General features: G+C 42.2%; 1 pseudogene; it reads right to left on the reverse strand.

Annotated features, from left to right (window-relative positions):
- LOC102174467 lies at positions 662-26,581 on the reverse strand (annotated as a pseudogene).

Raw genomic sequence — 27,750 nt, forward strand, 5'->3', positions numbered from 1 at the left:
ATGTACAAAACATAAATGATAAAAAGGGAGTTTTCCTCTTATTCGGTCGCCCAACTACTCAATTTGGAAGACAAATGCTGCTATCAGTTTTAGTTTCTCTTGCCTCCTTGAGGAGGAATTCTATGAAGAAATAAACTTAACATGCCTTCTTTACTTTAGCCCATGCTAGCGTATTGTACCTGCTGTTCTGTACCTTGTTTCTTTTCCCCCGCCAAACTTTAAACTTATTTTGTATTAGGGTATAGCCGATTAACTATGTTGGGGTAGTTCCAGGTGAACAGTGAAGGGACTCAGCTGTACACATACACATATCCATTCTCCCCCAAGCCCCACTCCCATCCAGACTCACACATAACATTGAGCATTACAATAACATTGTGCTATACCATAGGTCCTTCTTGGTTATCCATTTTAAATACAGCAGCATTGTACCTTGTTTCCTTAGAGCACATTTTGGGGCCTGTTTTATGCTAGAATATAAGGTGGCTGTCAAGTCTAATAACATAAGGAAGGAATGTGCTTGTGAAAAGATAGCATATTGATATGTAAAATATGATAAAAATAATATGTCTATGTTTCCAGACTTTATAGCCAAGCAGTATATTACCTGGGATAACAGTCTCTATATACATTTTAAAATTCCCTCGATAGTTTCCTCCTTTCACTCTTGGTTGGCCTCCTGTGCCTGGTGGCCCCCCACTTTGGGACCTGCATCCAACACCACTGCTAGGCACAGGTCCCAGCTTTCCGTGAGCTGCTGAGGGCCAGACGACATCAGCCTCCACCAACTGGAAACAAGAAATGGGAGAAGCCACACAGTAGACGTCTCCCTCCTCTCCCTCATCCATAGACTATTCTGGGATGGTTCCTACTAATAAGCTCCCTGCTGAGTGAAAGAAACGTCGTGTCTCTTACAGTCCATGATCTGGTCAGCGTGGTAACACATATATTGCACTTTCTCTTGCCTTACTTCCCATTAGCTTCACCCTCACCATTCTGGGCTTGTCCCTCCCAAATAAATTTCTAGCTTTGCTTTCTGGAGAATCTGATCTAGGACAGTATGGATTTACTTCATTCTTTTTATTGTTTTTCAATTTTTTTGGAAGTGAGAATTTAAGTTTTATGTATTCATCTTTTAAATTAAAATGAAAATTTATTTATTTTTAAAAATCTATTTCAAATATAGCAGTGTGTACATATCAATCCCAAACTCCAAGTCTATCCATTCCCTATGCTTTTTAAATAGCCATATATATGGTTTTTCATTTATGTATATAGAAAATGTATTTAATCTGTCTTCCATTGGTGGACATTTCATCTCTAATCTTTTGCAGGCATGAATATTTAAAATATTAATTGTCTTTGGATCTCTGTGTTATCATAATCATCTCTTATTTGATGGTATTATATCACTACATAATTATTATTTTTATTAAAAAAAAAAACACAGCTAAACCCTTTTAGAAGAATCTGGCACTTTCTTTCCCCCAGGGACTCATTTCTGCCACTCTTAACTTTAAACCTCAAGAGCCATCAATACTGAACTGCTTGTAACTCCCAGAGCTCTCTTAAATCTACTTGCTGTTGCACAGACTGTTCTTTCTCCCTGGAATGTTCTCCCCCTGACTATCTCCCTGGATATCTCCTCCTTGTCCTGAAGTCTGTGCTAGTGTCAAAATTATATCCTTCGTGAATCTTTCTCTAATCCTCTCTAGCTCAGAAGTTCTTTTTCCACAGTCTACCTTTATTCCAAATATGTGAACTTAGTAGCAATTATTATGTTGAATATTCATCATTTGTTGGCACTTCTGTCTCTCCATTGGTCTTTAACTTCTCTAAGAGACAAGAATCACATTTTCACCTTTATAACTTCAAGGCAGTTATCAATAACAGTTACCTAAAAGCTACACCATTCTTGCCTCTAGGGACATCAATAGCAACCCAACAGAAGTAGATTGGGTGCCCTTTTCTATGAACAACTAAAGGTTTTATCCATACACCATATATTTTGTCCCATGTATCTGTCAAAAAAAAAATGAAGAAAAAGAAGCATGTATTCTTAAAAAAACATGTCTCAATCAAGACAGATCTAAGTCAGTTTGGCTGCTTACTCATTTGTTATCTTGCACAAGTTACTCCAACTTTCTGAGCTTCATTTTCCTCACTGGTCAAGTGGCTATAATAATACTTACCTCTTTGGGCTAGGTGGAAGCACTAAATATAACAGTACATAATATATACACTGTCTTTTCTGAACCTATAATAGGAAAGATGATCAAAGCGCATTAGTTCTCTTATCCTTTCCCTTTCTACATTGCTCACTTGTTAACATACTATCTTTGTGTGAATTGTGTGGTCTCTTTCATTTCAAAAGAATTTTGACATCTCTAGAAACAACAAGCACTATACCGAGCTCGTACGTGTCAAGCAATATTTTATGTGCTTTATATGTGTTGTCTTAGTTACTGAAGTTGATTAGAGCTGTGCCTTGAGAGAGTTACCATTTGATCATCTGAATTAACTCACAAGCATGGAGACGACAGACTTTTAAAAAATACCATCGATGACGCACATGACTAAAGAACTCCCATGAGCAATGCTGGTTCACCCAAAATAGAGACCAAGCACATACTTTAGGCATCAGAAAAGTTGCAATCACCAAAAATACATATATATATTAAGTTTCTATTGTTATTTTTTAAATTAAATAAAACCATTAAAGTGGGTACTGGTCATGGGGGAAACTTTGGTTTCTATGGGTTAAATTCAGTTAGCTCAGTCACTCAGTCGTGTCCAACTCTTTGCGACCCCATGATTCGCAGCACGCCAGGCCTCCCTGTCCATCACCATCTCCCGGAGTTCACTCAGACTCATGTCCATTGAGTCAGTCATGCCATCCAGTCATCTCATCCTCTGTCGTCACCTTCTCCTCCTGCCCCCAATCCCTCCCAGCATCAGAGTCTTTTCCAATGAGTCAACTCTTCTCATGAGGTGGCCAAAGTACTGGAGCTTCAGCTTTAGCATCATTCCCTCCAAAGAAATCCCTGGGCTGATCTCCTTCAGAATGGGCTGGTTGGGTCTCCTTGCAGTCCAAGGGACCATCAAGAGTCTTCTCCAAACCACAGTTCAAACTCATCAATTCTTCGGCACTCAGACTTCTTCACAGTCCAACTCTCACATCCATACATAATCACAGGAAAAAAACATAGCCTTGACTAGACGGACCTTAGTCGGCAAAGTAATGTCTCTGCTTTTGAATATATTATCTAGGTTGGTCATAATTTTTCTTCCAAAGAGTAAGCGTCTTTTAATTTCACGGCTGCAGTCACCATCTGCAGTGATTTTGGAGCCCAAAAAAATTAAGTGTGACACTGTTTCTACTGTTTCCCCATCTATTTCCCGTGAAGTGATGGGACCAGATGCCATGATCTTCGTTTTCTAAATGTTGAGCTTTAAGCCAACTTTTTCACTCTCCTCTTTCACTTTCCTCAAGAGGCTTTTGAGTTCCTCTTCACTTTCTGCCACAAGGGTAGTGTCATCTGCATATCTGAGGTTATTGATATTTCTCCCGGCAATCTTGATTTCAGCTTGTGTTTCTTCCAGTCCAGCGTTTCTCATGATGTACTCTGCATAGAAGTTAAATAAGCAGGGTGACAGTATACAGCCTTGACATACTCCTTTTCCTATTTGGAACCAGTCTGTTGTTCCATGTCCAGTTCTAACTGTTGCTTCCTGACCTGCATACAGATTTCTCAAGAGGCAGGTCAGGTGGTCTGGTATTCCCATCTCTTTCAGAATTTTCCACAGTTGATTGTGATCCACACAGTCAAAGGCTTTGGCATAGCCAAGAAAGCAGAAATAGATGTTTTTCTGGAACTCTCTTGCTTTTTCCATGATCCAGCGGATGTTGGCAATTTGATCTCTGGTTCCTCTGCCTTTTCTAAAACCAGCTTGAACATCAGGGAGTTCATGGTTCACATATTACTGAAGCCTGGCTTGGAGAATTTTGAGCATTGCTTTACCAGCATGTGAGATGAGTGCAATTGTGCAGTAGTTTGAGCATTCTTTGGCATTGCCTTTCTTTGGAATTGGAATGAAAACTGACCTTTTCCAGTCCTGTGGCCACTGCTGAGTTTTCCAAATTTGCTGGCATATTGAATGCAGCACTTTCATAGCATCATCTTTCAGGATTTGAAACAGCTCAACTGGAATTCCATCACCTCCACTAGCTTTGTTCCTAGTGATGCTTTCTAAGGCCCACTTGACTTCACATTCCAGGATGTCTGGCTCTAGATTAGTGATCACATCATCATGATTATCTGGGTCGTGAAGATCTTTTTTTGTACAGTTCTTCCATGTATTCTTGCCACCTCTTCTTAATATCTTCTGCTTCTGTTAGGTCCAGACCATTTCTGTCCTTTATCGAGCCCATCTTTGCATGAAATGTTCCCTTGGTATCTCTAATTTTCTTGAAGAGATCTCTAGTCTTTCCCATTTTCTTCTTGTCCTCTATTTCTTTGCATTGATTGCTGAAGAAGGTTTTCTTATCTCTTCTTGCTATTCTTTGGAACTCTGCATTCAGATGCTTATATCTTTCCTTTTCTCCTTTGCTTTTCACCTCTCTTCTTTTCACAGCTATTTGTAAGGCCTCCCCAGATAGCCATTTTGCTTTTTTCCATTTCTTTTCCATGGGGATGGTCTTGATCCCTGTCTCCTGTACAATGTCATGAACCTCATTCCATAGTTCATCAGGCACTCTATCTATCAGATCTAGGCCCTTAAATCTATTTCTCACTTTCACTGTGTAATCATAAGGGATTTGATTTAGGTCATACCTGAATGGTCTAGCGGTTTTCCCTACTTTCTTCAATTTGAGTCTGAATTTGGCAATGAGTTCACGATCTGAGCCACAGTCAGCTCCTGGTCTTGTTTTTGTTGACTGTATAGAGCTTCTCCATCTTTGGCTGCAAAGAATAGAATCAATCTGATTTTGGTGTTGACCATCTGGTGATGTCCGTGTGTAGAGTCTTCTCTTGTGTTGTTGGAAGAGGTGTTTGCTATGACCAGTGCATTTTCTTGACAAAATTCTATAAACTTTGCATTGATTTTCAATTACTTGGGATGGGGAGGAAGGGAGAAAAATGGGTCCCAAAATCTGTTCAATGCTTAAAAATTGTGTCAACTGGCTCTTCTCATTGCCATCAACAGGAATTTTTCAAACAGCGTTTGAAGAAGAGTCCCAGGGAAGGCCTTTAAACTAGAACCTGGACGATCCCAATACAGAATAAGATGCATTTCTGATGTGATGCCACTAGCCTCAGGCAGAGCTGTTGTAACAGGAGTGGCTGGAGCTTCTTTCTTGCAAAATGGAGAAGTCTGTGGTTTCCTAAATACTATTTCTCCTCTTCCTCCCCCTTTTAGTCATTTCACTGCTTGCTCTCACAGACAGTTTGCTGGCTGCCTAACAAGCAATCACTCCAGGTCTTCCCTGGTAACAGAACGTCAACCAGTGGAAATCCATTCATCTCATGAGAGAAGGCATGCATTCCAGGCATAAGTGAACAACTGTGTTTGGTAAACCATCATACTGTCCCATTTTCCTTTGATAGAATTGGGTTAGAGGTAGACATGTGAATCTGCTCTCGCCAAAGAGATATAGGAGAAAGTTGGTTGGAAGAGTCTCTATCTCAAGAGAAAATGACAGAACTTCAGAGGAATAAGGCTTTCACGTACCAGCCCACCTTCATTCTACCTTGGAAAGCTGATGTGAAGCTAAAATGACTAAAGCCGCAGTAGCCATCCTGTGACCCTGAAGTAATAAAAACAGGATGAGAAACCAGTAGCTGCAAATGCCCTTTTCAGGGCAGAGCAGGGGTCCTTGATGACATCACCGAGCCTCAGGAAAAACTCCAGATTCACCTCCAGACTTCTGGTTAAGTAAAATTGTGTCCTTTGGGTTTAGCTGCCATTAACTGGTTTTGCTGCTCATTTTTGCCACAAACATTTTCAACTGATATAGTTGCCTTCCTGAGAAAACCAAAGCTGTCTCATTGGAAGACAGTCTCTAGGGAAGTGTTTCCAAAACTTAGGTGTACACTGGAATCACCTGACATCTTTAAAATATTCTTATGCCTGGTTTCCATGCCCAGATATTCCTATTTAAATCACCATAAAGTGTAACCTGCCCATCAGAAGTGATAAAATCTCCCCCAAAAGACTCTAATATGTAGACGAGGTTTGGCAACCACCATGCTGAAGGAAGGCATGTGATGTCTTGATGCTACATGCTGATATTATAATTACCGTTTTGAAGCATGTTAACCCTTGAATGAACACAGTTTGCATTGTCCATCTTTTTTCAATACAGCACAATCCAATCCAGGGTTTGTCAAATTCTTGGATGCAGAATGGCTGATGCAGAGGAACCATGGATAGGGAGGGCCAACTAAAAACTGTACGTTGATTTTTGACTGCTCAGAGAGTGGGCATTCCTACTAACCTCCTCACCTCCAACCCTCACACTCCCCCACTACCTTGTTCAAGGGACAAATGTGACTTCTTTTTAAGTGGTTCCCACCTGGCCTCAATAGAATCACTGAGAAAGCTTTTAGAATATACTTCTTCTTGGCCTCACCTTCATAGATTTTGATCCAAATGGATCAGAACACAATCTAAAGGTCCCAGGATGATTCAAGTGCATAATCGGGGTTGAAATCCCCTGTATCAGGAGAACTCAGTGGAGTACTAACCGGCTGGAAGCCTATCTACGTTGTGAATCTGAAAACTCTAGGTGCTGGTGGAGCACAAAATTTTCATAGCCAGACTGATTCCTCCACTACCCACTGGGGATGTTTAAGGGTAAATGTTTCCAGCTGTCCCAAACAAGAAATGTTTACACATATTTACAGAACTTCTCTGTCAGCATTGAGCAAGATCTTGCTGTTTTTGAAGAACAGCCAAGTGAATACTTGTAACCTAGGATTCATAAGAAATACAAAGACAGCTGGTTGAAGGTGCCCTAGAAATAGTGCTATGAAGCCATCGCAAGTTGTTCCCAAATGTACAGGATGGACTAAGTCATTCAGTGAAGATTGGTGCCTACAAGGGTATGTGCAGGGTGCTTAGGTATCTCCCACTGGATTCAAATTGCAACAGGGAGAGAAATAACATTTCAGTAGAAAGTTCTAGCAGTTTGCACCTTGGGCTAGAGGTCACATTTATTTAGTCATGGTAGGACACCCTGACATTATGTGACTCCTGATGAGAGGCAATTGACGTTCACGGGGTCACCTATGCAGTATTTATGCCAAAGATGGGTGACCTGAATCTTGTCAAACCTCTGGATCTACCTTCCAGCCACACAAAATATTTGGGGAAAAGGGGAGAGATGAATGGCACCAGGAGAGAGCAAGCAGATGAATCCAGACTGTAGAACCTTCTACAGGACCACTGCCTGTTCTCTTCAGAGGGACAATATTTTTTTTTTTTTTTGCTTGTTCATTTGTTTTTAAAGTGCACAATACTTTTAGCATAAAGGAAAATAAAGAGATTTAACAACAAAATGCAATGCATTGATTAGATCCTGATTTGGAGTGAGTGGAAGAAAACAACAAACTTGAGTAAGGATGAATAAAATGAAATTAGGGAGTATTATCTCAAGTGTGATGTTATGTTGGAGAATGTCCTAATTCTTACCTCAGTTATTTAGGGGCAAAGTGTCTCAGTGTCTGAAAATTATTTTCAGAAGCTTCAGCAAAATTCTAGATACACACACACACACATACACAAACACACATCTATACAAACAAAAGGTTAACAGTTGTTGAATAAAGGTGTTGTACTCTTCTTTCAACTTTTTAGAATGTTTTAAATGATTTTCATAACATGCGAGGAAATACCTCCTTTCCTAATCTCTCCATACCAGAAAATGCTTCATCCAGATTTGGTTGCTAGGAGTGTTAGGGGTGGACGTCACTCCTATAACTTTTTCTCAGTCTCTTCTGTTAGACTCCTGAAGTGTTCACCCAAGTGCAGCCCACATCAATGAACTGTCACTTTCTCAACCTGGACCTTCTGTTTCTGGAATGAGATAGACTTTCTAAGGCTCAGCTGAGGAGCTGGCTCACCTTCCGGACACCAACTAGAGTCAGCAGAGTCCCTAATGCAAACACCTCCATGCCTTGCCTCTGTTGGATACATACTTAAAAGAAAAAATAATAATAATAAGGTATGAACATACTGCGATGTGACTGTTTTCAAAACAGCACACTATAATTTATGTGCTCAGACGTCCTCTTCAAAAGCATGCCTTGCACAAACCAGTTTAGAAGTCTTCCTTTTAGAATCACCTTCAGGGCCCATGTTACATGCCCCTGAATGGCCACATACCTGTGTCCTTCGAGGTGAATTTGATTTGTGTGAACAGCTAAATAGCACTGAGGGTCGCAAGTAGTGAACAAAGTAATTTAGCAAGAACAGGCATGCCATTATGGCCAAACATGAAGTGTTATTACACACTGTGATATTTATTTTCTGATATAAACTGGCTCTAATAATAATTCTTTTCAAAGGGAGTTCAAAAATGTTTAAGGTGATGTTAACATCACTTGAAAAACATTACAAGCTAAGTTCTTTGGATAATCCGGTGCTTCCTTGAATGCTTAAATTTATTCTTGACTCTGAAATCACAGGCCAAGAAACATCTTCACACCTCTGTTTTCCCCATCTGTAAAACAGGAATAACTATGCCTCCTCAGGCCTCAATGAGTTGATACATGCAAAATACTTAGAACAGTGTCTGGTATGTAGTAGACCTTACTAAATATTATCTATTACAAGTATTATTACTGCTACATAACAAACATTCAATCATATTACTTTCCAGTTACGTTTAGGAATAGAACATTTAGTAAGATGGTCCTTTCGTTATAAAGGAAATAAACCCAATTCTAAATAGCTTCAGTTAAAAATAAATAAATAAATAATAGGATTATCTATTTACAAAGTTCAAGTGCCATGGTATAGCTTCAGGTATGGCTTGATCTAAGATTAGATCTCTGTTACTTCTTTCCCTACCTCTCGGCTCTGCTTATTTTTTGGTGATGGGCTGTGGCAGCCTCCCTCCAGGAAGTGGACAAGTTGCTTATTGGTAGCTAGGAAACAACCCAACCATTTAGGCACTGTTGCTCTCAATGCAAGATAAAGGGACCCTCTTTACTCCAGCAGCTATAGTCATCATTCAAAGGTAACTCCAAGTAGCCATACTTGATCCTTGCCCACCTTTGTGCAAATTTCTGCGTTTAGATGGAGCACAAAGATATGCTGGTGTGGGTCCTAAAGTCACCCCTTGTTACTCCAGAACCCCATGCAATGGGGCAAGGTAGTTACCAAAGGAAGTCCTTGGGAAAAAATTCAAGTCTGCTCTCTTGGAAATGAACAACTGACATCAGATGGTTCTATCTCCATTTATTTATCACCTGATAGTTATTTTTTGATGACCATTTACTACATGGCAGGAATTACACTGGGGCTATATGTGAAAGCAAAATGAAATCATATGTAAATATGATTAAATGGTTGATATGTACCAGATTCTAAGGTTTTGTATTTCAAATGGATTAACTTATTTAATCTTCCTATGATGGTGTGATCACTAATCTAGAGCCAGACATCCTGGAATGTGAAGTCAAGTGGGCCTTAGAAAGCATCACTACGAACAAAGCTAGTGGAGGTGATGGAATTCCAGTTGAGCTGTTTCAAATCCTGAAAGATGATGCTGTGAAAGTGCTGCATTCAATATGCCAGCAAACTTGGAAAACTCAGCAATGGCCACAGGACTGGAAAAGGTCAATTTTCATTCCAATCCCAAAGAAAGGCAATGCCAAAGAATGCTCAAACTACCACACAATTGCACTCATCTCACATGCTAGCAAAATAATGCTCAAAATTCTCCAAGCCAGACTTCAGCAGTATGTGAACTGTGGACTTCCTGATGTTCAATCTGGTTTTTGAAAAGGCAGAGGAACCAGAGATCAAATTGCCAACATCCACTGGATCATGGAAAAAGCAAGAGAGTTCCAGAAAAACATCTATTTCTGCTTTCTTGGCTATGCCAAAGCCTTTGACTGTGTGGATCACAATAAACTGTGGAAAATTCTGAAAGAGATGGGAATATCAGACCACCTAACCTGCCCCTTGAGAAGTCTGTATGCATGTCAGGAAGCAACAGTTAGAACTGGACATGGAACAACAGACTGGTTCCAAATAGGAAAAGGAGTATGTCAAGGCTGTATATTGTCACCCTGCTTATTTAACTTCTATGCAGAGTACATCATGAGAAATGCTGGACTGGAAGAAACACAAGCTGGCATCAAGATTGCCAGAAGAAATATCAATAACCTCAGATATGCAGATGACACCACCCTTGTGGCAGAAAGTGAAGAGGAATTCAAAAGCCTCTTGATGAAAGTGAAAGAGGAGAGTGAAAAAGTTGGCTTAAAGCTCAACATTCAGAAAACGAAGATCATGGCATCTGGTCCCATCACTCCATGGAAAATAGATGGGGAAACAGTGGAAACAGTGTCAGACTTTATTTTTTGGGCTCCAAAATCACTGCAGATGGTGACTGCAGCCATGAAATTAAAAGACACTTACTCCTTGGAAGAAAAGTTATGACCAACCTAGATAGCATATTCAAAAGCAGAGACATTACTTTGCCAACTAAGGTCCATCTAGTCAAGGCTATGTTTTTTCCTGTGATCATGTATGGATGTGAGGGTTGGACTGTGAAGAAGGCTGAGCACCGAAGAATTGATGCTTTTGAACTGTGGTGTTGGAGAAGACTCTTGAGAGTCCCTTGGGCTGCAAGGAGATCCAACCAGTCCATTCTGAAGGAGATCAGCCCTGGGATTTCTTTGGAAGGAGTGAAGCTAAAGCTGAAATTCCAGTACTTTGGCCGCCTCATGCGAAGAGTTGACTCATTGGAAAAGACTCTGATGCTGGGAGAGATTGAGGGCAGGAGGAGAAGGGGACAACCGAGGATGAGATGGCTGGATGGCATGACTGACTCGATGGACATGAGTCTGAGTGAACTCCGGGAGTTGGTGATGGACAGGGAGGCCTGGCGTGCTGCGATTCATGTGGTCTCAAACAAAGAGTCAGACACGACTAAGCAACTGAACTGAATAACCCCATGAGGTAAAAGCACTATTATTATTCCCCGCTGAGAAAACAGAGGCCCAGAGGAATTAGTAATCTTCCATAAGCTATATATGTATGTGTGTGCTTAGTTGCTCAGTCATGTCTGACTCTTTGCAACCCCATGAGCTATAGTCTACCAGGCTCCTCTGTCCATGGGGCTTCTCCAGGCAAGAATACTGGAGTGGGTTTTCAAAAGTTATACCCCTTGGTAAAATAGGGTTAAACTTCGGACCCAAGGCAACCTGACCACAGAGCCCTTGCTTTACAAGTTGCGTCCATTTGATTCTCATGAAAGTCCTATGAGACAATGCCTATTTAATACCGTTATAGGGGCTTCCCTGATGGTTCAGGGGTAAAGAATCCACCTGCTAATACAGGAAACATGAGTTCAATCTCCAGTCCACATATCAAGGAGCAGCTAAGCCACAGCTACTGAAACTGTGCTGTGGAGCCTGGGAGCCCCAGGTACTGAGCCCACATGCTGAGACTGCTGAAGCCCACACACGCTATAGTCTGTGCTCCACGAGAGAAGCCTGCACATGCAGCCAGAGAGTAACTTCCACTCGCCACAACTAGAGAAAAGCCCACACAGCAAGGAAGACCCGGAATAGCCAAAATAAGTAAATAAATAAATAAAATTATGGGTTTTTAAAAACCACTATATTACAGATGAGCAAACAAGTCTGAAGAAAGCCACCCAGTGCCTCCAGAGCCTTTCTCTCCAATGCAAACAACTTGTTTATACTTGCTTGCTTTCCATGCATAAACATGTTTTCCTTTGTTTTTAAACATATCTCAGAAACAACATATGCAATGACAAATTTCATGAAGATGTTTTTATGACATCTCTTAAGCTCAACATGTTTACAGTTTGTCAAACTAGAGTGTAAACACTCTGTCAAAACAGGTTCCCTTGTGCGGAGAAGAGGAGTGAGGCAGCCCCTGAATCCATGTACAAACCACACACATCACAAGACAGTGTCCACAGGATGCAGGAGCAACAGATGGCCCAGTAGCCATATGTAGGCGAGCCATCCCGCCCTCCCGGGCTGCCCCGACTGGGACTGCAAAGAGCAGACGCTTCTTTCTTTCTGAAGCCACTGCGTTTTTGGATTCCTTTGTTCTATCTGCCTACCCTTTATCCCAGCACATACACTGAGTGAGACAAAGGAGACAATCAACATTTACCGAATAAGCGAATGAAAGCATAAGTAAAGTGCAATTGAACACGCATTTCCTCATACTTCTAGAACAATGGAGCATCCTACATTGTTTTGTCTTATCTTTTTCTGGGACAGTGTGTTTCCAAAGACAGCTCCAACATGAAGAAGGTCACAGAGTCACACAGAGCCGGGATGGGAATGCCAGTTACCGAGAGAGAGACAGCTCCATCTCTGCCTCGTGCAGCTGCTGGTGGCCACTGAGAAACTAGGGCAGGACCTCTGGCCTCCAGGTGCCCTGGGAAATCAATACGATCGCATCGCCTCCTCCCCCCAGCACAAATGCTCCTGGGTCAGAGATCTCTGAGTGGAAATTAAAGAACAGATGGCAAAATAAAGCATTTTTACAAATGTGGAGTCTGTGCTTTGTCTGTATGTACATACACTTTCTTGCATGCTGCCCACATGTACCTCACTTATTATGGAGAATGAGTTCATGTTGCCAGCCCCTTTTGCAGCCAATAACCAACAATTACAAATATTGATGTTCTCTTCACTGCCACCTCCTACCATGTGAATGTTTATTGTCAATGTTAAACCACAGAAAAGAAACTTTTGCAGGGAGCTGGCCTGATTTGGTAGGTCAGCTTAACACTGATTGTTGAGATGAAGGAAGAGGTACTTCCCTGGTGGTCCAGGGGTAAAGACTTGTGCTTCCACTGCAGGGAGCGGGAGTTCAACACCTGGCCAGGGAACTAAGACCCTGCATTCCATGTGCCATGATCAATACACAAATAAAATTAAAATTTTTAAAAAAGATGAAGGGGTAAAGTGAGCCGGCACGATTTATTGCGAATATGATATACTAATCCATCAAGAAGATCCCCTGGAGAAGGGAATAGCAGCCCACTCCAGTATTCTTGCCTGGAGAATCCCATGGACAGAGAAGCCTGGCAGGCTACAGTCCACGGGGTCACAAAGAGTCAGACATGGCTGAGCGACTAACACACACACATATGCGTGCACATGATATATTAATACCAATAGGAACTGTTTACAGGCTCTAGATTTCTTAGAACCCAGACTAGGTCTAAATATTATCCTAGGTTCAGACATCATGTAAATGGTCTCTATTTCCTATGTATAACAAAATGACTGGCTAGGGACTAGCTGAACTAGAGAAAGCACAAGCTATCTTACTAGAAACAAAGTCTGAGGGCAGAGACTACTCATCCATTCCAAACTGTACTATAGTTTGTAACAAGTCTAAATTATAAACTTCTATATCCTTTAAGGCACTGCAATGTTAGCTTTCTTTGTTTCAACAGTTAGCTTTTATCTTAACAAATAATCCCAGCAAGATAGATGAAGTTCTTAAATACACCTGCATGCAAGTTTAGCTCCCAGGCAAGTTCACGGCTATCATCAGGGAGTCAAGAAGAGTGGAAGGAGCAGAGAGATACTTCTAGAAGGTGGTGGAAGAGGAGGCCTGCAACTGGAAGGAGAAGGGGGTGAGGGGAGGGGACTCTGCTTCCTGCCAGTAACTGGGCTTGCAGCTCTGGAGGTCATAATGCTGACAGCCCTACGGTGCTTACTTTGACCAGAAACAATTCTAACTTATATGTGTGTTAAGTCATTGCATCCTCATTGAATGCATTGAATTCAATACTTTTATTGAAATAAGTATAGTTAGTCTCTTCAATTTATACTGAAGCAAGTCACAGGGAGGTTAAGTCAGTTGCCTAAGGTCACACAGCAGTAGAGTTATGACCCAACCCTAGAAACTTGGCTCTTACTGGACTATACTGTCAAGGTCCAGGGGGGCAGATGGAGATTAAAATGCAATCTGTGTCTGCTTTGGCAGGATACTCTGCATAACAGGGGAAAGGGGACCTTTTTCTACTAACAATTGGCTCCAAGAAACTTTTGATCTCCAAGGTTGCATCTGTCCAGAAAGGTCACTTCTTTCTATTCTCATTTAAGTGAGGTGTAGCCTGGCAGCACCGCCTCTCACTAGAATAGGCTGACTTAGTGTGGCCGCAGGTACTGTGGCATCTGCTGCTATGCGTGCTGGTAAAGCTACAACCGTGATGACTTACTCCCACTCTTACGGCTTTCGGGTTCTCCAGTCATCCACTTCCATTCATATGACTTACTCCCACTCTTAGCTTTTGGGTTCTCCAGTCATCCACTTCCGTTCATGTGACCAGCCCGGCAGACATGAACTACAGTGAGCAGGAGCTCAGAGCTCTGGGCTGGCCGCCCGCCAGATCTCTGCATAAAAAACACAGAACTTTGTGCTGCCTGCCCTGCTGGGCGTAGCAGGAACAGGGCAACCTTTTGGGGACAGTTGTAGACACACCAAGAACCACAAAAACCAAAGCCGCACCCAAAGTTAAAACTCTTATTAGAGAAGGCTTTCACTTCTGTTGTTTTATAAGAAAAAATAATTGAATGTTCTAACTGTTAAATCAATACATTTGAAGATATGTAGCAAGAAATTAAAACTTCACCAACAATGAAATGTACTTCTGTGCCATAGACAGCTGCAGGGTCAGGAGAGTCAGGTCAAGGTCATAGCTTGGACATCTCCTACTATATGAATTTGATCCATCGCCTCAACTCTCTGGATCTACCTGTCAGTTCCTGACATAGAACTCCTACACCTGAGTGATGGAGTACAAGGAGCATCTTTTGTTCTAATATTTGGTGTTTGACGCTAGTTCCTGACGCTAGTTTAGAGTGCCTAAATCCCTTGGCATTTCTTGGGTGACAGAAGTGTCTTATATTGTAATGAGGTGACTCTGGATGGGTTCCTTGAGAGTTTCAGGATGGTCACTGGAAAAACTAAGTCGTGATTAAAGGCATGGAATTTTTAGCCCACCTCTATCCTCTGGGTTGGGGAGATGGAGTGGAGATTGAGTTAATGATCAATTCAGGTCTATGGGGTGAAACCTTCATAAGAATTCTTAACCTCTGGGATGTGGAGAGATTCTGGTTGGTGAATAGGAGGGTGTGCACCCTAACTCCACAGGGACAAAGTTTCTGCACTATGGACTCTTCCAGACCTCACTCTACGAATCTCTTCATCTGGTTGTTCATCTGTATCCTTTATTATGTCCTCTAAGTGCGTGGTAAATCGCTTCAGTTGTGTCCGACTCTTTGAGACCCTGTAGGCAGTAGCCTGCCAGGCTCTTCTGTCCATGGGATTCTGCAGGCAAGAATACTGGAGTGGGTTGCCCTGCCCTCTCCAGGGGCTCTTCCCAACCCAAGGGTCGAACTTGTGTCTCTTACGTTCCCTGCTTTGGCAGGCAAGTTCTTTACCACTAGCACCACCTGGAAGGCCCTATGTATAAGCCTCAATAATAAACTAATAAATATAAACACGTGTTTCCCTGAGTTCTGTGAATCATAGCAAATTATCAAACCTGAGGAGAGGATCATGGGAGCCCCCAGTCTGCAGCCACAGAGATGAGAGTAACTTGGAGATTCACTGCATATGATTGCTGTCTGAATCAGGGGGCAGTCCTGTGGGACTGAGCCCTTCACCTGTGGGGTCTTCCCTAACCCTGAGTAGTCAGTGTCAGAATGGAGTTATAGTACATCCAGTTGGTGTCCAGAGAGTTGGCAAATTGACTGGTGTGGGTAAAATGCCCACATATTTGATGTCAGAAATGTGAGAAGAGTAAGAAACAGATTTTTCTTTGCCATCAAAAAGGGGAGATAACTATGTCTTAAAAGGTTGTCGAAAGAAACAAATGGAAGCACCCTGGTGGTCCAGTGGCTAAGACTCCATGCTCCCAATGCAGGGGCCCTGGGTTTGATCCCTGGTCAGATCCCACATGCAGCAACTAAGAAACAAATAGGACAATATGTGTGAAAGTGCCTACAAGAGTGACTGGCACAGAAAGAGTGCTCTAGAGAGACCCCTGTTCCCAAAAAGATGGGAGGGAGGACTAGGGGTTATTCTCCCAGTTGTTTTCTCTCTCTGCTTTCAAGTCAAAAAGCTATCTCATATTATATCTTGCAGCCCTCTCCCCAAGGTCATTGTCCTTACACTTATCTTAACAGATAAGGTGTTTCAAGTTCTGAGAGGTTAAGTGGTTGGACCAAGGTCATAAAGCTTGGGAGTAATTAATCCAAAATTAAAAATCAGGTCATTATGACAGCAAGGCTTATGCTGCTTCTCAACACAGAGAGGAAGCAGAGAGAGGGGGGGAAAGGAGGGACACACATGAAGAGAGAATGGGGACTGAGAGACACCAGGAAGGGGCAAAAAGCAGGAGGCAGTGTCTTCTTTCTCCGTTACTCCTGGGGACCGGGGTCACGCATATGCCCTGGCATCTCATTACTTGCCTTCATTAGGTTTCTAACTTTTCAGTAGTTATTCACTGTCTGAAATTAGCTTTCGCAGTTTGCAAGTTTTCCGTTTTGGAAATTCCTTTTTTCTTCCCCAGGTACCTGAGATAGGCTGAATAACAGCTGCCCAAAGATGACCACCCGGGATTCCCTCAGTGGTAAAGAATCCGCCTGCCAGTGCAGCAGACCCAGGTTCAATCCCTGGGTCAGGAAGGTCCCCTGGAGAAGGAAATGGCAACCCACGCCAGCATTCTTGCTGGGAAATCCTCTGGACAGAGGATGGGGTTGTGAAGAGTTGGACACAATTTAGAAACTAAACAAAAACAAAGATGACCACATTCTAATCTCTGGAATCTGTGAATATTTTACCTTATTTGGCCAAAAAAAAAAAAATTGCAGAGGTAATTGTGTTACAGATCTTGCGATGAGGAGAGTTTTCTAAATTATCTGGGTGGACCTGATGAAATTACAAGTGTCCTTAGAAAAAGTTGCAAGGACAGAGCAGGGGCCAGAGAGGAGAGAAGATGCTCTGATGCTGTCCTTGAAGATGGATGGAAGGGGCTGTCACGCAAGGAATGGAGTCAGACTCGAAGCAGGAAAGAACAAGGAAATAGATTCTCCACTAAAATTTCCAGAAGGAATCAGCCCTGTGGCACTCTGACTTAAGCCCATTTCAGACTGACCTCCAGAACTATAAGAGTATAACTCTGTGTTGTTTGTGATCATTGTTTCAGCAGCAGCAGGAAAGTAACACAGGACCTCATCCCCACCCACTGTGCATTTTTACCTCTACAGTTTGGTACTCTTGGGCCTTAGTCTGAATCATAAAATTAGTAATAGCCGCTTTCACAGTGCTTCAAGATTTGCAAAGACAATTCAGTAACATTTGAGTGCTTCTCCTGTGGCACGTATAAAGCTCTTTGTGTGTTGACCATTTTGTCCCACAAATATCCTATTACTTGTCCACAGCATCCTGAGCCAAAATTCAAACCCACATGTATCCAACCTCACAACCCATACTCTCAACTAGAACTCCCACCAGCCTCTTCATTTCATGTTATATATTCAATACCTCACTTGATCTTTGTGCAAAGCCTTTAAGGAGGGCATTTTTTAATCATTCTTCATTTATAGACGAGGAAGTCAAGAGTCAGAGAGTTTGAGCGACTTTACCAAGATCATTTATCCAGGGAGAGTCAAACGTAGCCCGCAAACAGATCTATTGCTTCCTTCTCTCTTCAGGAGAAAGAAATCCTCCTCCCGTGATGCCCACAGGCCTTTGTATCAATAAATACCTCCATCACCACAATGCATTCCAATAATTTATTTATGTAGTGGGACGATTTAGGATGCCAAACTCTTGTGGTTCTGTGTTTCACTGACATCAGAATTAAAGAGGCACAAGCAGCCAAAAACATTCAAAAAAAGGAAGTCTTTATTCTTTAACTTATCTCTCAAAAATAAAGGCGGGGGTCCCATACAAAATCCTGCTACACTTTTACATCTCTTCCCTCTAACTTCCCCCCACGCACACACAGCCCTCCCTGCCTCCCACCGCCCAGTTGTCTTACCCCGTAACCTCTCAGCCATCACCCACCTCCTGTGTCTCTCCTCTCCCAAGCCCAAGAGCCATTTTCCTCTCACTTCTCATCTCCCCTCACTGAATTCCTTACTCTTAGACCACTTAGCCTCTCCTCTAAGTCTATCAGCTATATTTATTTTTTTATTCTTTTCAATAACTTATTTTATTTGGCTGCACCAGGTCTTTATAGTTGGAGCACGAAAATTCTTCGTTGCAGTGTGTGGGATCTAGTTTCTGGACGAGGGATCAAGCCCAGGCCCCCTGCATTGAGAGAACATTCTTAGCCACTGGACTACCAGGGAAGTCCCCTCTCAGCTCCCTTTAACTCTGCATCCCAGTCTTTTGCCTCACCTCACAGAGTGTTTCACACCCAAAGAAGCCCACTTGTGAGCAACCCAATAAAGCAGTCTCTTCGTCTGGAGCAGAGCTGGGGTGGGCAAGGGGCAGCCTGGAGAGACTGTCACTCAGCCTCACACTCTGCCACACAAGTCATGACAGTGAACTACCTTGTGGCACCACTTCTGTTCCGGATGCTGTCCTGGTCAGCTTATCTATGTTATTTCCAATCCTCCCAACATCCCTGAGGAGTTGCTATTTCATTGGAAGAAACCAAATCAGAGATTGTGTGATTCCCCAAGGTCCCCCCAGATTCCCCTCAATGCCCTCTCCCTTGCCCCGTCCCACACTAACTCCCACCAAGACTTCTACTTAATTCTGAGTTCCTCAAGGTCAGCCACTGTTTCTTACTCATCATTTACTTCCCGAGCTGGGCACATCAAGAGTATCTGATGCAATGCTTTCATGACACCTTCAGTACAATTCTAAAAAGTCACCCCTGGCATGATCTCACCCCCACCCACAAAAGCTTACCCTCCCTTAGTAAAGCCATAAAGTTTATATCTATCCTCAGGCCTAGGCCCAGGTGAAATTTTTGCATAAAACTAGTCCAGGCCTCTTACTTTACCTGTGAGGAAACAGCCCAGAGAGATGATTCACCCGGTCAATGACCTTGCCCGGCACTTTTTTCATGAGATTACAGGGTTTCTCCTTGCTGAAGGGAAGTTGCAAATACAAAGCAGGAATTTGGCACTGGCACTCTTCTCGTGGTTTTCTTGGTGTCAACATGGACTTGTTCCCAGCAAGCTATACAGCAAGCAGGTTATCTTTTTCATGATTTTCCAGGAAGTTTTATGCTCTATCACTGAGCTCAGAATGGGTTGAACCGAAATTCTCCTTCAGATCTGGGAAAGCCATTTGACCTCCTAAAGGTTTTATTTATTTTCCCTTCCACCAATAAAAGAAAAAAACACTTGTCTAAGAAGGAGACTTGGGTTCTTATCTAGACTCTGATACTTCATCTGGGGTAAATTCCCAAATGTCTGACAGCTGGCTTTGACTCCAGGGCTCGCTGATGGCTTTCACAAACTGCACAGCTGTCTATTCATGTTCTGATGGTGCTTCTGGCCATGTCTGGACCCTCCTCCTCATTTTGTCTCAGGTGCTTCTCTTACTGGAAGCTAAAGAGGATAGAAGTATACTGCTGTTTCCCGGAACGATGTGAGCCAAGTAGTCGAGACTGTTGGAAGGTCCTCTCCATGCCGTCATTCAGGGCTTGTGGCCTTGGCCTCACCCACATGGTCAGAGCTGGACCTCTACTGGTTCTAATCAAGGAAGAGGCACGGAAAAGGCACACCAGTGTCTTCATGTCCACTGACATCCTACTAGTGAGAATGTAGTCACAGGGCCATGTCTAATTACAGGTAGGCTGGGGAATAAAGAGTGAATGAGAAGTCACACGCCCAGGTACCACTTAATAACCCTGGAAGGAGAGAGAACTGACCTGGCAGGAGAGGGGCTGACTCTACTGTGTGCTTAGGCCTGGAAAGCTTAAGATGGCTTTTCAGGTATCTTATGAGATATCATTATTTTCATGTTAGAGTTGGGGGCACTTGAACTCAGAGTAGTAAAGTAATTAGGTCACAGCCAAGTTGAATGTGGAACTGAAATCTGAAGTTATTTTAAAGCTTGTTTTCCTTCTTTTTCCCCCCAACTTCATGAGGTATAGTACATTGTGAAAGGATTCCTTCCATCGAGTTAATTAACATATCCATCACTTCACATGTTCACCTTTTTTTGGTGGAAGGTGGGTGAGGACATTAAGTTCTTCTTTTTTAGCAAATTTCAACCATAGCGTTTCCCTAGTGGCTCAACAGTAAAGAATCTGCCTGCCAATGCACCACGTTATACATTAGTTCCTCAAACCTTATTCTTCTTAGAGCTGAAAATGTGTAACTTTTACCAACTTCTCCTTATTTCCTCCACCCCTAAACCGTGGCAACTACCATCCTACTTTTTCTATGAGTTCATTTTTTTAAATTACCCATATAAGTGATATCAGAGGTATTTCTCTTTTTCTGCCTAGCTTATTTCCCTTAGCATAATGCCCTCCATGTTTTCACTAATTACAGGATTTCCTCCTTTTTCTTAAACATTTCGTATTCTTTACGTCCCTTTCTCTCCTTGCTAATAGTCTTCAGTTAATACATCTTGTCTCTTTTAGTGTGGAGTGGTTTTTCTTATTCTCCCTTTTCTTAAGCCTATAGTTTACAAAATGTTTGCCTATACTGATTTTTGCTTTTCTTCTAGCTCAAATATCATTTATTTGAGTATCCTTATATTCATTTTTCTTGCATTTGGTCACCTTTATTACTTCAAATTATCACAAATTATCATAATTCAAACATTGTTTTTCTGTTCTATTCACCGTTTATATTAATATCATTGTTTCTGTCGTTTTACTTATCTTTCTTCTAACAATTCATTCCTGTGGGGATAGGCTAACTCAGACCAAAGGTATTTCTACCTTGACTGAAATCAGTCAATAAAGTCCATGGAATAATAAAAATGTTACCTTGAGTTTCCAAAATACGTTTGTCTGTTAAATATCAAGATATTGTATTAGATAAACTGGAATTACATTATTGACTTTTTTGTGAATTCAGTATACAAAATAAAATGTCGTTCAGTAGCGTCATTAAAATCACACATTGGTTTACTGGAAATAGCTAAATTCCAAACAATGACATCATTGTATAAGAACGAAAGGTAAGAAAGGTGAACTTGAAAATGTAGGAGCTGACTTGATAAGCAGCCATGAAAACCAGCCTCCTGGTTTTCACTGCGGTTGCTCTCAAAATATTTGGGCTTTAATCTGGAGCAGTGTTTATATAAATTAATTAGGTTAATAAAAAGAAAACCAATTAGATTTCTATTTTACTAATTTCAAGAGAACAATTTAACTAATAAAAGAAAATTTAAATCATTTCCCTGTTACAAGTAGATTCATGCAGACATTGTCCTAAAACTTCAATTGTTTAGAAAAAAAAAAAAAAGAAATTGAATACTATTTAATCCCCCCAATATAACAAATATTTTCTTACATTTCTTGAGTTTTAATAAGATAGGATATAGATTGTGCTTTTTGTTTAACAAATAAAGTAACAAAAGTGACAACAAACAGGTTAGTGATACACCTGTCCCTCAGCAAAACTAGGGACGATTCTAGGACCTCTGAAGTTATCAAAATCAATGGATGCTCAAGTCCCTTATATAAAGCAGTATAGTATTTACATATAATCTACACACATCCACCCATGAACTTTTAATCATCTCTAGATTGCTTATTAGAGAAGGCAATGGCACCTCACTCCAGTACTCTTGCCTGGAAAATCCCATGGATGGAGGAGCCTGGTGGGCTGCAGTCTATGGGGTCGCTAAGAGTCAGACACGACCGAGCGACTTCACTTTCACTTTTCACCTTCATGCATTGGAGAAGGAAATGGCAACCCACTCCAGTGTTCTTGTCTGGAGAATCCCGGGGACGGGGGAGACTGGTGGACTGCCACCTATGGGGTCTCACAGAGTCGAACACGACTGAAGCGACTTAGCAGCAGTAGCAGCAGCAGCAGCATCAAATTGCTTATAATACCTAATACAATGTAAATGCTATGCAAATAGTACTTATACAATATAATTACCATGTAAATGTCATGCAAATGCTTGCCAGAGGGACAAATTCAAGTTTTGCTTGTTGGAATTTTCTGAAATTTTTTTCAAATATTGCTTGATCCATAGTTGGTTGGATCTGTGGATGTGGAACCTGCAGATAATGAAGGTCTACAATACATATCTAAGTATCAGTTATGAACTCCACAGCCATAGGCAGAGTAAAATCCAGCTGTACCAGTCAGGGGAGGTTCACTGTTATAACAATCAGCTCCAGCTTGCTAATGCTTGACACAAAAAGTCTATTTTCACTCATGAACTAGTTCAATAGAGGTGTTCCTGGTCAGGCAGCCGTCTTGTATGATTTCCTTTCAGGCAATTACTCAGGACTCAGGCTCCTTGGAACCTGTGTCTCCACCACCACCTAGGGCATTAGAATCCTCTGATTTCCAGCTTCCCAGATGGCAAGAAACTGAGGGAGGGGAGAATTGTGGAGTTGAGTTACCAGACCCATACCTGAGGGCCACACTGAGAAGTGTAGTCTGGCCTAACACCTGGCAAAAAAGGAAATAGAGGCAGCTAAACACATAGCCCTGGTGGCTCAGTTGGTAAAGAATCTGCCTGCAATTCAGGAAACTGCCTGCAATGCAGGAGACCTGGATTCCATCCCTGGATCAGGAAGATAATCCAGAGAAGAAATGGCAACCCATTCCAGTATGCTTCCTTGAGAAATCCCATGGACAGAGGAGCCTAGTGGGCTACAGTCCATGGGGTAGCAAGAGTCGGACACAACTGAGTGACTAACACAAACACACCGCAGTCACTGCCAATCCAGTCACAATAAACAACAGCTGATATTTTTGGGGGGCCGGGGTCTAATTTTGACTTTATTTTACACTTTCAAAAGAGAAAAAGGGAGTAAAAAGTTGTAATGTATTCAACTCAACTCTGGGGTTCAGCGCATACAACAGACTCCTTGGACAAAGGTTCATCCAGGTTGTTGAAAATTTTGATGCAGAGGGAAGACTAAGGGAGCCCAGCCCAGCCCACCCCACCCCCACAGAGAGAGATCTACAGTTACTCTATCACAGTGCTCTAGCTAAAGCCCAGGTTTCAAACTACAGAGTTTCAACATCTAAAATTTTAAGCTGTAGCATTTCAGTAAGAAATAAGCTCAGAGAGCATATCTCAGAAGTAAAATTAAGCTGTTGCTCTCAGCTACACCCCACTTCCAGGCTTAGGCAGACACATAGGGTGGCAGTGGTACGGGGGTAACAGCATTGTAGGGTCACTGCTGGTAACATAAACCAGGACATCAGAGGAGTTCCTGCCATTGATGCATCAGTAGCAGTTCCAAACACAGCTAATCAAATAATTGTTAAAAGTCAAGATAATGCTGATAAACAGAAAAATAATGAGGACCAAACAGATAGGATTCATTGACATGATATTATCTTTGTGAGGAAAATTAGGAGGCAGTTGAGAAGGGAAAGGCAAAGGAGAAAAGGAAAGATACACCCATTTGAATGCAGAGTTCCAAAGAATAGTAAGGAGAGATAAGAAAGCCTTCTTCAGCAATCAATGCAAAGAAATAGAGGAAAACCATAGAATGGGAAAAACTAGAGATCTCTTCAAGAAAATTAGAGATACCAAGGGAACATTTCATGCAAAGATGGGCTCGATAAAGGACAGAAACGGTCTGGACCTAACAGAAGCAGAAGATATTAAGAAGAGGTGGCAAGAATACACAGAAGAACTGTACAAAAAAAAGATCTTCATGACCGTGATGGTGTGATCACCAACATAGAGACAGACATCCTGGAATGTAAAGTCAAGAGGGCCTTAGAAAGCATCGCTACGAACAAAGCTAGTGGAGGTGATGGAATTCCAGTTGAGCTACTTCAAATCCTGAAAAATGATGCTGTGAAAGTGCTGCACTCAATATGCCAGCAAATTTGGAAAACTCAACAGTGGCCACGGGACTGGAAAAGGTCAGTTTTCATTCCAATCCCAAAGAAAGGCAATGCCAAAGAATGCTCAAACTACCGCACAATTGCACTCACCTCACACGCTAGTAAAGTAATGCTCAAAATTCTCCAAGCCAGGCTTCAGCAATACGTGAACTGTGAACTTCCTGATGTTCAAGCTGGTTTTTGGAAAGGCAGAGGAACCAGAGATCAAATTGGCAACATCCGCTGGATCATGGAAAAAGCAAGAGAGTTACAGAAAAACATCTATTTCTGCTTTCTTGACTATGCCAAAGCCTTTGACTGTGTGGATCACAATCAACTGTGGAAAATTCTGAAAGAGATGGGAATACCAGACTACCTGACCTGCCTCTTGAGAAATCTGTATGCAGGTCAGAAAGCAACAGTTAGAACTGGACATGGAACAACAGACTGGTTCCAAATAGGAAAAGGAGTACATCAAGGCTGTATATTGTCACCCTGTTTATTTAACTTATATGCAGAGTACATCATGAGAGATGCTGGGCTGGAAGAAGCACAAGGTGGAATCAAGATTGCTGGGAGAAATATCAATAACCTCAGATATGCAGATGACACCACTCTTATGGCAGAAAGTGAAGAGGAACTCAAAAGCCTCTTGATGAAAGTGAAAGAGGAGAGTGAAAAAGTTGGCTTAAAGCTCAACATTCAGAAAACGAAGATCATGGCATCTGGTCCCATCACTTCATGGGAAATAGATGAGGAAACAGTGGAAACAGTGGCTGACTTTATTTTTCTGGGCTCCAAAATCACTGCAGATGGTGACTGTAGCCATGAAATTAAAAGATGCTTACTCCTTGGAAGGAAAGTTATGACCAACTTAGATAGCATATTCAAAAGCAGAGACATTACTTTGCCAACAAAGGTCTGTCTGGTCAAGGCTATGGTTTTTCCAGTAGTCATGAATGGATGTGAGAGTTGGACTGTGAAGAAAGCTGAGCGCCGAAGAATTGATGCTTTTGAACTATGGTGTTGGAGAAGCCTCTTGAGTGTCCCTTGGACTGCAAGGAGATCCAACCAGTCCATTCTGAAGGAGATCAGTCCTGGGATTTCTTTGCAAGGAATGATGCTAAAGCTGAAGCTCCAGTACTTTGGCCACCTCATGAGAAGAGTTGACTCATTGGAAAAGACTGATGGTGGGAGGGATTGGGGGCAGGAGGAGAAGGGGACAACAGAAGATGAGGTGGCTGGTTGGCATCCTTGACTTGATGGTCATGGGTTTGAGTGAACTCCAGGAGTTGGTGATGGACAGGGAGGCCTGGCATGCTGTGATTTATGGGGTTGCAAAGAGTCAGACATGACCGAGCGACTGAACTGAACTGATTGGATCACTGAAAAAGCAAGAGAGTTCCAGAAAAATATCTACTTCTGCTTTATTGACTATGCCAAAGCCTTTAACTGTGTGGACCAGAACAAACTTTGGAAAATTCTTAAAAAGATGGAAATACCAGATTACCTGACCTGCCTCTTGAGAAATCTCTATACAGGTCAGGAAGCAGCAGAACTGGACATGGAATAACAGACTGGTTTCAAATAGGAAATGGAGTACGTCAAGGCTGTATATTGTCATCCTGCTTATTTAACTTATATGCAGAGTACATCATGAGAAACGCTGGGCTGGAGGAAGCACAAGCTGGCATCAAGATTGCCAGGAGAAATATCAATAACTTCAGATATGCAGAAGACACCACCCTTATGGCAGAAATCAAAGAACTAAGGAGCCTCTTGATGAAAGTGAAAGAGGAGAGTGAAAAAGTTGGCTTAAAGCTCAACATTCAGAAAACTCAACATGAGTCTGAGTAAACTCCACGAGCTGGTGATGGACAGGAAGGCCTGGCGTGCTGCAGTCCATGGAGTCACAAAGAGTCGGACACGACTGAGGGACTGAACTGAACTGAACTGTTATGTATATTCCTGGATGGAATTTGGATAAACAAGTACAGTGACTTCAGGGCAAAACCAAAGATGTGGTAACAGAAGAGAGGGATGGTCCTGCTCACATGTTGCCTGCATGCTCCGTGCGCAGCCATTGCCCAGATAAGGACCAGGAGAACAGAAATTGCGATGGCAATGCACATGTTGGCATCATCCATGAGCTCAAAGTCACCTCCGAGTCCAGAACTTGAAAAGTGATACTGATCTGGATCAGCCAGGGCACTCAACAGAACCAGCAGTACCACAGCATTGAAGATCAGGCACTGGGTGCCCAGCAGGATGGTGCCAGCCAGGACATGGCAGCACAGGCAGCAGCTGGTGGAGCAGAACGGCATCCAGGGGCCACCATCTTCATCACCCAGGCTGCCCGCGCAGCGGTATGCCAGGCTCCTCGGCCACTCTGCTCCCTCTCCCCGCCCCACTCACCACCCAGGAGAGCTCCTAGCTGCTGTCTCTGACAGGCCACAACAGCTGGTTTTTGAAGTGTTCCCATAAATACCCTCTTTTATAGGGGAACAGCCCTGGAAATGCAAATAATGACAATTATTTGGGACAGCAGACTGTCCGTTCTATTATTTGTACCTGAAATTAAAAGAAATACCAAACTAAAGTCAACTCTTTCAAAATGGAGTCCCACATGCATGGCCATGACTGCTGGTGTCTAGCAGTGCATTTAGCTGAGGTAAACAGAGGCAACCAAGGGTACCGTCTGAGAAGTGAGCTTCCCTTTGCAAGGAAACCCAAGGTGGGCACACTTTTAAGATGATCTTCTAGATTGCTATTCCATGGAAGGTATCATTCCCATGATTCGGGTATTTTATATGGCATACAAAAAGGATTCTGTAGCTGTGATTAAAGTCTCTAATCCGTTGACTTTGTTACTTAAAAGGGAGATGCTCTTGAATGGACCTAAACTACTCAAATGAAACCATTTGGAAAAAAAGTCTAGAGTCAAAGACAGAAGTCAGAGAGATCCAATACAGCAGTAGACACTCTCTGTTGGCCACAAAGAAGCAAATTGCCAAGCTGTTTTGAAGAACTCAGAGCCCTTTATAAATGTAGATAATCCCAATACCATTTACAAAAAAAAAAGTAGCTTTCCCATTTAACTATTTTATATAGTGGACGGATCAACTAGCAATTTTATGCTGCATAGGGTGACCCCATATTATCTGTATATTTGGGAACGTGTCCTTACTAGCATACTGCTCATACTGTGACTTCTCTAATGGTTTTGACATCAGCCTAGCTACAGAGCAAAGAAAATTCCACAATTAGCCTTTTGTAGTTTGCCAGCATAAATATGTAAATGCCAGCATTCCTCCTACAAACTATTCTCAAGCATGCAGAAGCCATTAACACGGAGCCTTTTGAAATACCAAAGCCATAATGATCTTTTAAACTCACAAATGTGATCATGCCAAGCGACATGCTTAAAATAAGCATGACTATTTAAAATAAAACTACCAGTGAGATACCATTGTCTACAGGGTGAGTCCAATCA

This window comes from Capra hircus, chromosome 6 (assembly GCF_001704415.2).
Source record: "Capra hircus breed San Clemente chromosome 6, ASM170441v1, whole genome shotgun sequence".
Taxonomy (NCBI): domain Eukaryota; kingdom Metazoa; phylum Chordata; class Mammalia; order Artiodactyla; family Bovidae; genus Capra; species Capra hircus.